Source organism: Salvelinus alpinus, chromosome 13 (assembly GCF_045679555.1).
Source record: "Salvelinus alpinus chromosome 13, SLU_Salpinus.1, whole genome shotgun sequence".
Classification (NCBI taxonomy): Eukaryota; Metazoa; Chordata; class Actinopteri; order Salmoniformes; family Salmonidae; genus Salvelinus; species Salvelinus alpinus.
The window spans coordinates 11,163,429-11,172,818 of record NC_092098.1 but is presented as its reverse complement, the minus strand read 5'-3'; positions in this window follow the sequence as shown (position 1 = coordinate 11,172,818).

Here is a 9,390-nt window from a genome sequence, read left to right as displayed (position 1 = left end):
GTAATACATGTACCACTAGCCACTTTAAACTATGCCACTTTATGTTTACATACCCTACAGTACTCATCTCATATGTATATACCGTACTCTATACCATCTACTGCATCTTGCCTATGCCGTTCTGTACCATCACTCATTCATATATCTTTATGTACATATTCTTTATCCCTTTACACTTGTGTGTATAAGGTAGTAGTTGTGGAATTGTTAGGTTAGATTACTTGTCGTTATTACTGCATTGTCGGAACTAGAAGCACAAGCATTTCGCTACACTCGCATTAACATCTGCTAACCATGTGTATGTGACTAATAAAATTTGATTTGATTTGATTTAGCTCTTATCAATAGCTCTTATCAATAGCTCTTATCAATAGCTCTTATCAATAGCTCTTATCAATAGCTCTTATAAATAGCTCTTATCAATAGCTCTTATCAATAGCTCTTATCAATAGCTCTTATCAATAGCTCTTATCAATTTGTAAATTACAGTGCATGGAGAAAGGTTTTATTTCTATCGTAAAAAATATGAAATAGATGTTGTTCCACTTGAAACCGACAGGTTGCTCGACCTTATTCATTGTTTCGTCTCGCATAAAGGTGGTGGAATAACGAGGGAACGAAGTCAAAATCAGAATACGGTATATCTGTAGACATACCTCCGCCACACCTTCATTTATTTGATCCCCACCCCCAAACGAATAGCGGGTGAATAGAATACTATTCAGTATACGTGCAGAGAGAAAAGTGCATAAAGATGCACGCGTCATGAACTATGCCTGGGCAGGGCGAAGCCAGAGGAATCTCTGGTGGAGGTCCGTAGCGGTCCTGACGTGCACATCGGTCGTCCGACCTGGGTATAGGGGCGAAATACTCATCGAACCATCTAGTTAGTAGCTGGTTCCCTCCGAAGTTTCCCTCAGGATATTACCTTAGGTCGGAATTCCCACCTAAATGAATCCACTTAGAGCGTGGCATGAGGACCCGAGGTCTGGACTTTATAATTACTGCAATTACTGAAACACGTACAATGATTTAGCTTTGTGTGAACTGCTGATTATAGGTTTCAGCTGTGGTTGCCCTAGACATGTATTTAGAAGGGAAATGGGTTTATAGCTAACAATCGTGTCTTATGGTATTTAACAGGCACAGGCAGGGCCAGACACAAGTTACCAATAGAGGAGTAACAGTTAACTCTGCAGTAACTACAGTAAAAGTGACTTCACACTCATACAGCATTAATGTCTCTTCTCTCTGTAACTGGAATACACACAGGGGTTATGGGGAGTTTTCAGACTGATGAAAAGGGCGCAGGCTGATTAAGATATAAATAGCCGTTCATGGGACACATCTCTGCCAGTACACAAGTGGAGGGCTGTGCGTTGTTTGCCTTTGAACACAACGCTCCACAGAATGACAGGCGATAGCTTCATATTCACCACAAGATGTCTGGGAATGAATCAGCGACAATATGATGCAGCGACTTCCTATTCATTTTCTCATGGATTACGCAAGGACCTTGACCTTGTGTACGCAGTTGATGGTGAGAATGTTAAGGAAGGGACATTTTTTGAGAGTTGTGTAAGAAGTTCTCTTTGTAAGTATAATCATTACTTTCTGGAATGACGTTTCAGGAATGAGTCAGTGTGGTTTTCGTAAATATCTGGGTACCCTAGAGTGTGCCCTGCCGTCACATCAGCATGGAGAGTACTAATCATGCTGCGTCACATACAGTGGTGGAAAAATACCCAACTGTCATACTTGAGGATACCTTCATAGAAAATAACTCAAGTAAAAGTGAAAGTCACCCAGTAAAATACTACTTGAGTAAAAGTCTAAAAGTATTTGGTTTTAAATATTCTTAAGTATCAAAAGTAAATGTAATTGCTAAAATATACTTAAGTATCAAAGCAATTATTTCATATTCATTCAATTAAGCAAACCAGGCGGGACAATAGCCAGGGGCACACTCCAACACTCAGACATAATTTACAAACTAAGCACTTTTTGTTTAGTGAGTCCACCAGATCAGAGGCAGTAGGGATGACCTGGGATGTTATCTTGAAGTGCCTGAATTGGACCATTTTCCTGTCCTGCTAAACATTTAAAAAAAATGTAAACAGTACTTTTGGGTGTCATGGAAAATGTATGGTGTAAAAAGTACATTATTTTCTTTAGGAATGTACTGAAGTAAAAATTTCAATAATATAAACAGTAAAGTAAAGTACAGATACCCCCATAAAAACTACTTAAGTAGTACTTTAAAGTATTCTCACATAAGTAATTTACACCACTGGTTACACAATCTATAACTGGACCCTTGAGAGAGTTAAGATGGACTGCAGAAACTACATGCACAGTAAGTCCATCATGCATCCTCATTCGTTCATGCTTAGCTTACAGTATATTGGGTTGCAACATCACAAGTCCTACTGGTATTGTGATATTGACATTGTGAACTTTGTAAAGGAGACCTCAGAGGCAGCAGCTCAGATGGTCCATCTTTGCTCCCATCTCTGTTAATCCAGATGCGTTCCCTTTATTTGGGGAACCTCTTCAGGCCATGTGTTTCACTCCAGCATGGATATGACCTAATTTGCTGCAGCCATGTTCAGAGTTGTGTGACTGTCCCCTGGCCCAGGCCAGGCAGCCAGTCAGGGTTTGTGTATCTCTGTCTGCTGGGGCCTTGTTTATCAAAGGTGCATGCACACAAAAAAGACTCCAAACCTTGCATGCTCCAGTTTTCCCACAAAGGTTGATGTATACATTTTGAACTTGATGGGAAAGTGTGCTTATCTCCATGCAAATCTAAGACCACCAGTACACACAACTTTTAGTGCTTGATCAACTGTATTGCAAGCAAATGTTGTTCTTTTGGGGTGAAATGGAGGTGTTTGATGCACTGGAATTATAATAATTTAGGTTAATAAAAACATTTAAACGTAGGCCTGATTATAAAACAGATGCATTTGCATGTTGGTAAGAAGATTGCTTAGCAGCATGACGCCTCATATATTTATTTAACTTTTATTATATACAGTAGACCTAAATCATAATCATATTGCAGGGCATGTCTCTCCTTTTTTGTTGTTGCTAGAACTGTCTGGGAGTGGTCTGAGTGGGGAGGGGAAAATGGAAAACTAGCTGTTATTGGCAGAGAGTTTTGGAACTCTCGTTTTCATTGGTCTATTAACCAATTTATCACCTGGTGAGATCACCAGGCAAGCCAAAACTCTATCCCGCCAAACAGGCTGAAATTTCAGGCGGCCTTTTCAAACAACTCTTACACTAAAAATGCATTATCATAATTTTCATAGTGTGGAAATTTGTATAAAACATAGGAAAATCACATTTTGGACTGCACTGGGCCTGGTTTCCCATAAGCATCTTAGGCTAAGTTCATTGTTAGAAACATAGGATCCCTGGGCCATTAAGAAATGGACATGGCCCAGTTTCAACATTTACAAATCACAGAGCAAATTAGGGCGTTTTTGTTACCATAAAAGGTGAATGGAGGGTGTTTTTGTTACCATAAAAGGTGAATGGAGGGTGTTTTCCAGCCAGGGTTAAGGCACTCATTCACGAGAGCACAAATATAATATGGCTCTGATTTATCAATGAAAACATGCTGTATGTTGTCGATGTACGCCAGAATTTAGTACGAAATGTACGCACGGTTGATACATTCGCCCCCTGGAGTTTTAGACTCATAACTCTAATCTCTTCCTTAAGCTTGTCTCATGTCAAACAGGTCCCACCAGACCACTACATTATGTGGATGACCACACAGCTTACCCCATTACCAATGCTACCTCATCAAGACAGTACATGGCTCTGTATACTAAGCCAATATTGTGCTCTATTTCCAGCCCATTAACTTTTAATATGGCACTGAGTTTCCGCTTCATTAGACTGAGCAACCAGCCGTCAATAAACAGTCAGCTTCACAGACAACGGGTGCATGACGAAACATTGAAGGGAACCAGACTGTGTTCCTGGAAGTCTGTCGGTGCTCACATTTTTTGGGGGGGAGATAACATCTGAATAGAAAAATCTTTCACCCAAATAAGGGTGAAACTGGCCTAACCAGGTAGGCCAGTTGAGAACAAGTTCTCATTTACAACTGTGACCTGGCCAAGATAAAGCAAAGCAGTGCGACACAAAAAACAACACAGAGTTACACATGGAATAAACAAGCGTACTGTCAATAACACAAAAGAAAAAAAAGAACGTCTATATACAGTGTGTGCAAAGTGGCGTGAGGAGGTAAGGCAATAAATAGGCCATAGTAGCAAAGTAATTACAATTTAGCAAATTAACACTGGAGTGATAGATGTGCAGATGATGATGTGCAAGTAGAGATACTGGTGTGCAAAAGAGCAGAAAAGTCAATAAAAACTATATGGGGATGAAGTAGGTAGATTGGATGGGCTATTTACAGATGGGCTATGTACAGCGATCGGTTAGCTGCTCAGATAGCTGATGTTTAAAGTTAGTGAGGGAAATATTAGTCTCCAAATCAGTGCTTTTTGCAATTCGTTCCAGTCATTGGCAGCAGAGAACTGGAAGGAAATGCGGCCAAAGGAAGTGTTGGCTTTGGGGATGACCAGTGAGATATACCTGCTGGAGCGCATGGTGGGTGTTGTTATCGTGACCAATGAGCTGAGATAAGGTGGAGCTTTACCTAGCATAGACTTATAGATGACCTGGAGCCAGTGGGTCTGGCGATGAATATGTAGCGAGGGCCAGCCGACTAGAGCATACAGGTCGCAGGGGTGGGTGGTATGTGGATGGCACTGTGATAGACTGCATCCAGTTTGCTGAGTAGAGTGTTGGAGGCTATTTTGTAAATGACATCGCCGAAGTCGAGGATCGGTAGGATAGTCAGTTTTACGAAGGTATGTTTTGCGACGTGAGTCAGGGAGGCTTTGTTGCGAAATAGGAGCCGATTCTATATTTAATTTTGGATTGGAGATGCTTAATATGAGTCTGGAAGGAGAGTTTACAGTCTAGCCAGACGCCTAGGTATTTGTACATATTCTAAGTCAGAACTGTCCAAAGTAGTGATGCTAGTCGGGCGGGCGGGTGCGGGCAGCGAACGGTTGAAAAGCATGCATTTAGTTTTACTAGCGTTTAAGAGCAGTTGGACGCCATGGAAGGAGTGTTGTATGGCATTGAAGCTCATTTGGAGGTTTGTTAACACAGTGTCCAAAGAAGGGTCAGATGTATACAGAATGATGTCGTCTGTGTAGAGGTGGATCAGGGAATCACCAGCAGCAAGAGCGACATCGTTGATATATACAGAGAAAAGAGTCGGCCCGAGAATTGAACCCTGTGGTACCCCCATAGAGACTGCCAGAGGTCTGGACAACAGGCCCTCCGATTTGACACACTGAACTCTGTCTGAGAGGTAGTTGGTGAACCAGGCGAGGCAGTCATTTGAGAAACCAAGGCTGTTGAGTCTGCCTATAAGAATACGATGATTGACAGAGTCGAAAGCCTTGGCCAGGTCGATGAAGACGGCTGCACAGTACTGTCTTTTATCGATGGCGGTTATGATATCGTTTAGTACCTTGAGCGTGGCTGAGGTGCACCCGTGACCAGCTCGGAAACCGGATTGCACAGCGGAGAAGGTACGGTGGGATTCGAAATGGTCGGTGATCTGTTTATTAACTTGGCTTTCGAAGACTTTAGCAAGGCAGGAAAGGATGGATATAGGTCTATAACAGTTTGGGTCTAGAGTGTCACCCCCTTTGAAGAGGGGGTTGACCGCGGCAGCTTTCCAATCTTTAGGGATCTCTGACAATACGAAAGAGAGGTTGAACAGACTGGTAATAGGGGTTGCAACAATGGCGGTGGATAGTTTTAGAAAGAGAGGGTCCAGATTGTCTAGCCCAGCTGATTTGTAGGGATCCAGGTTTTGCAGCTCTTTCAGAACATCTGTTCTCTGTATTTGGGCGAAGGAGAAGCTGGGGAGGCTTGGGCAAGTAGCTGCGGGTGGTGCGGAGCTGTTGGCCGGGGTTGGGGTCGCCAGGTGGAAAGCATGGCCAGCCGTAGAGAAATGCTTATTGAAATTCTCAGTTATTGTGGATTTATCGGTGGTGACAGTGTTACCTAGCCTCGGTGCAGTGGGCAGCTGGGAGGAGGGGCTCTTATTATCCATGGACTTGAATGTCTAGCAAACTAAGAGCTTTTTGGCACAGAGCAGCTTGTATTTGTAAGCTTTTCTGTCAGGAATTATGTTGGCTCCTTGATTTGTTATTCTTGCTGCGCAATGCAATTCAATATCTTGACAGCAGCCCTTTCTAAAATGCAGATATGGAAACTCATATTTCAAAATACCTTGAGGAAATCAATTCATTTGTTGTCCCTCTTTAGAACTGTGTGCTGTTGAGCTCAACTAGTTAGATTTGTCTCTGCCTCATTGTTCACGGCTCCTGTTCCTTCCTCTGATTTCTTAATTTACCTCTTTCTCCTGCCCGGTAGGGTGCATCCCAATTATATATTTTGTTCCATTAGCTTCATGGATTTAACAGATTTTACAGTGTCCCAAAACGTTTTGTAGTTAGAGCTACAGGATGCAAATTTATGTTTGAAAAAGCTAGCCTTTGCTTCCTGACTGACTGCGTGTATTGGTTCCTGACTTCCCTGAAAAGTTGCATATCGCGGGGACTATTCGATGCTAGTGCAGTCCGCCACAGGATGTTTTTGTGCTGGTCGAGGTTGGTCAGGTCTGGAGTGAACCAAGGGCTATATCTGTTCTATATCTGTTCTTAGATACATCACTGTGGTTCCATCCAAACAGCTTTAGTGTATCCTGGGACTGTTAGCTCTGCTAACAGGTATGCTAACTATTGTGGGGATGGGTCTATCAGTAGAAGAGATGGGCACAGGCACGGCCTGACTCCTTTGATCCAACAGAGATCAACTCCTCTCCTGGCTCTTTCAATACTTCCCCTCTCAGCACCCTGCACCTTGGAGAGCCTAACAGCCCCAGGCATGCAGTTGATAACATATCTCTCATCTTACCTCACTAGCCAGGAATTTGGCTGGGAGACAGCACTTAGCATGATGCCAACTGCCCCAAAACCTTGTCAGACCTTTTTTCAATCAGTGTGTGTGTGTGTGTGTGTGTGTGTGTGTGTGTGTGTGTGTGTGTGTGTGTGTGTGTGTGTGTGTGTGTGTGTGTGTGTGTGTGTGTGTGTGTGTGTGTGTGTATGAATGTATTTGGGGGATACAATCCTCTTAGGAGTGGAACATAACACGGTGTATCCCAGGCAATCCCTAAGTGAAAAACCTGAAATTCACAAATTGTATAAATATGGCTGCTCTGGCCTCATATTTAACCTTGCATTGACGTGTTTTACCATTTCATTATCAGGACAGCTAGGTGTCACGATCGTTCGAAAGGATCGGACCAAGGCGCAGCGTGCGTAGAGTTCCACATCTTTTAATTAAATGAAACTCACCAAACAAAACAATAAAGCACAAGAACAAACGAACCGCTACTGGTGTGCACACAGGCAACTATCTGTAGACAAGATCCCACAAACACAATGGGGAAAATGGCTACCTAAATATGATCCCCAATCAGAGACAACGATAAACAGCTGTCTCTGATTGGGAAGCATACCAGGCCAACATAAACCATTAATCACCTAGATGACCCACCCTAGTCACTATCACGCCCCATCAACATAGAGAATAAACAGCTCTCTATGGTCAGGGCGTGACACTGGGGCTACAAGTAGAACACAAAACAATTTGCATTCATGACTTTTAATGACAAATGTCAATCAAAAAATAAGATCTGACAACATGGATCTTAGGGAGGTGGATAGAATTTGTGCCACCCTGTTTGTTTCCCCATAACATCACAAATGGTATATGAATGGTATAGTAATGTAACATTTAGTAGTCAAAATACCAAAATACCTTCTGATTGGGCACCTAGCCATGCACTGTCATAAGGTAGCACCTTCATTACCTTGTTTAGGAAGCTCATTGGATCCCACCCGGGGCGGGGACAAATTGACAGTGTTTTTCACACAGAAAGGGAAGAAATGTGTTCACTTTTGCAGACAGCTACAGCTAATAATAGGCTAGCTAGCAACTACTAGCGATACGCTGAATAATTATAGCTTGCTAAGTTTTGATCAGCATGGATATCCGAAATTGTCTGGGCACTGACAAGAACAAAAAAACGGATGACCACCATGTCGAGACGAGAGCGATGCCGAGTTCACTGAGCAGCCTGCTGGCCCGTGCCTACAGCAAGTGTAATCCTTGCCCATCCCCCAGCTGCCTGCTAACTAACAACATCAAGAAGAGCCAGGGCCTTGCACCGGCGGCACGAGGGTAACATCACAACAAGCACCTGCAGCTCCATTAAACCAGGCACTAGTACCTGACGACCTGTTGGATCTAACCAAAACTGAACCAGGAGAAGGGGAGTTTATTGTGGCTTGCCATTCCTTGTCCACCCTGAAGAACGTATTCAGTGAACACAGACACAGCATGACACAGATTGTTAGTTACATCAACAAAAATCCCAGCTTGTCCAGCTGGCGTTTGAGAGGGACCTGACAAGTAAAATTCGTCAGGAAGGAGAATGAAATCAGAAACTTCTCATGAGGTTCAGCACTGCATGGAGGAGGCTGCAACTTTTCTAAATGGTAAGTTACAACCTTTATGGACTTGGCCGCCTTGCCAGAATGATTCATTCATTGGTTTTCCCTCATCTAAGTCTACTGGCTGTTTGGCTGATTTTTGAATGTAATGTATAGTTTAGGCCTTTGCGTTTTACTTCAATACATCTTTCAGATTTTTCTGTGATGTTAATGTCATTGTATGCTTTTGTGGGTCTAATTGCTATTGATAGATATACAGCATTGTGTTATTTTATGGGTATGGGACAATGACCAATGTAGCCAATTGGTTTGTTCTCTGAGGTGCTCCTGGGGTGCATTCAGTTTGCTTGACCGTTTGCTACATTGCGGAATGGTTTGTACTGAACACATTTCCCAAAAACTTTCTTGAAATTCTTGAACAGACTTTGAGGTACGTTTGCTCCCGTTTGGTGGGTGTGGCAAGGTGTGGCTTGAAGGAATGAGTGATATATTTAAAGGGCAGTGGCCATGCTGACAGCGTTCCCCAACCCACAACCCAACCCCTCCCCGTTTTTCAACTGGTTATTCAGTACAGCACAATTTCCGCTCAATTGAACATTCCAGAGCATAAAAACGTACTGAACGCAGCCCTGTTGTCCGGCTGTCCATTCCGGTGGTGCTGAAATTGGCAGTGCATCTAATGTTATCACTTCATCGGGCTGACTGGTGGTCGCCTTCTGTCCATGGTCCTGAATCGATAGTTACAGTGTGTGCTGTTTTCATA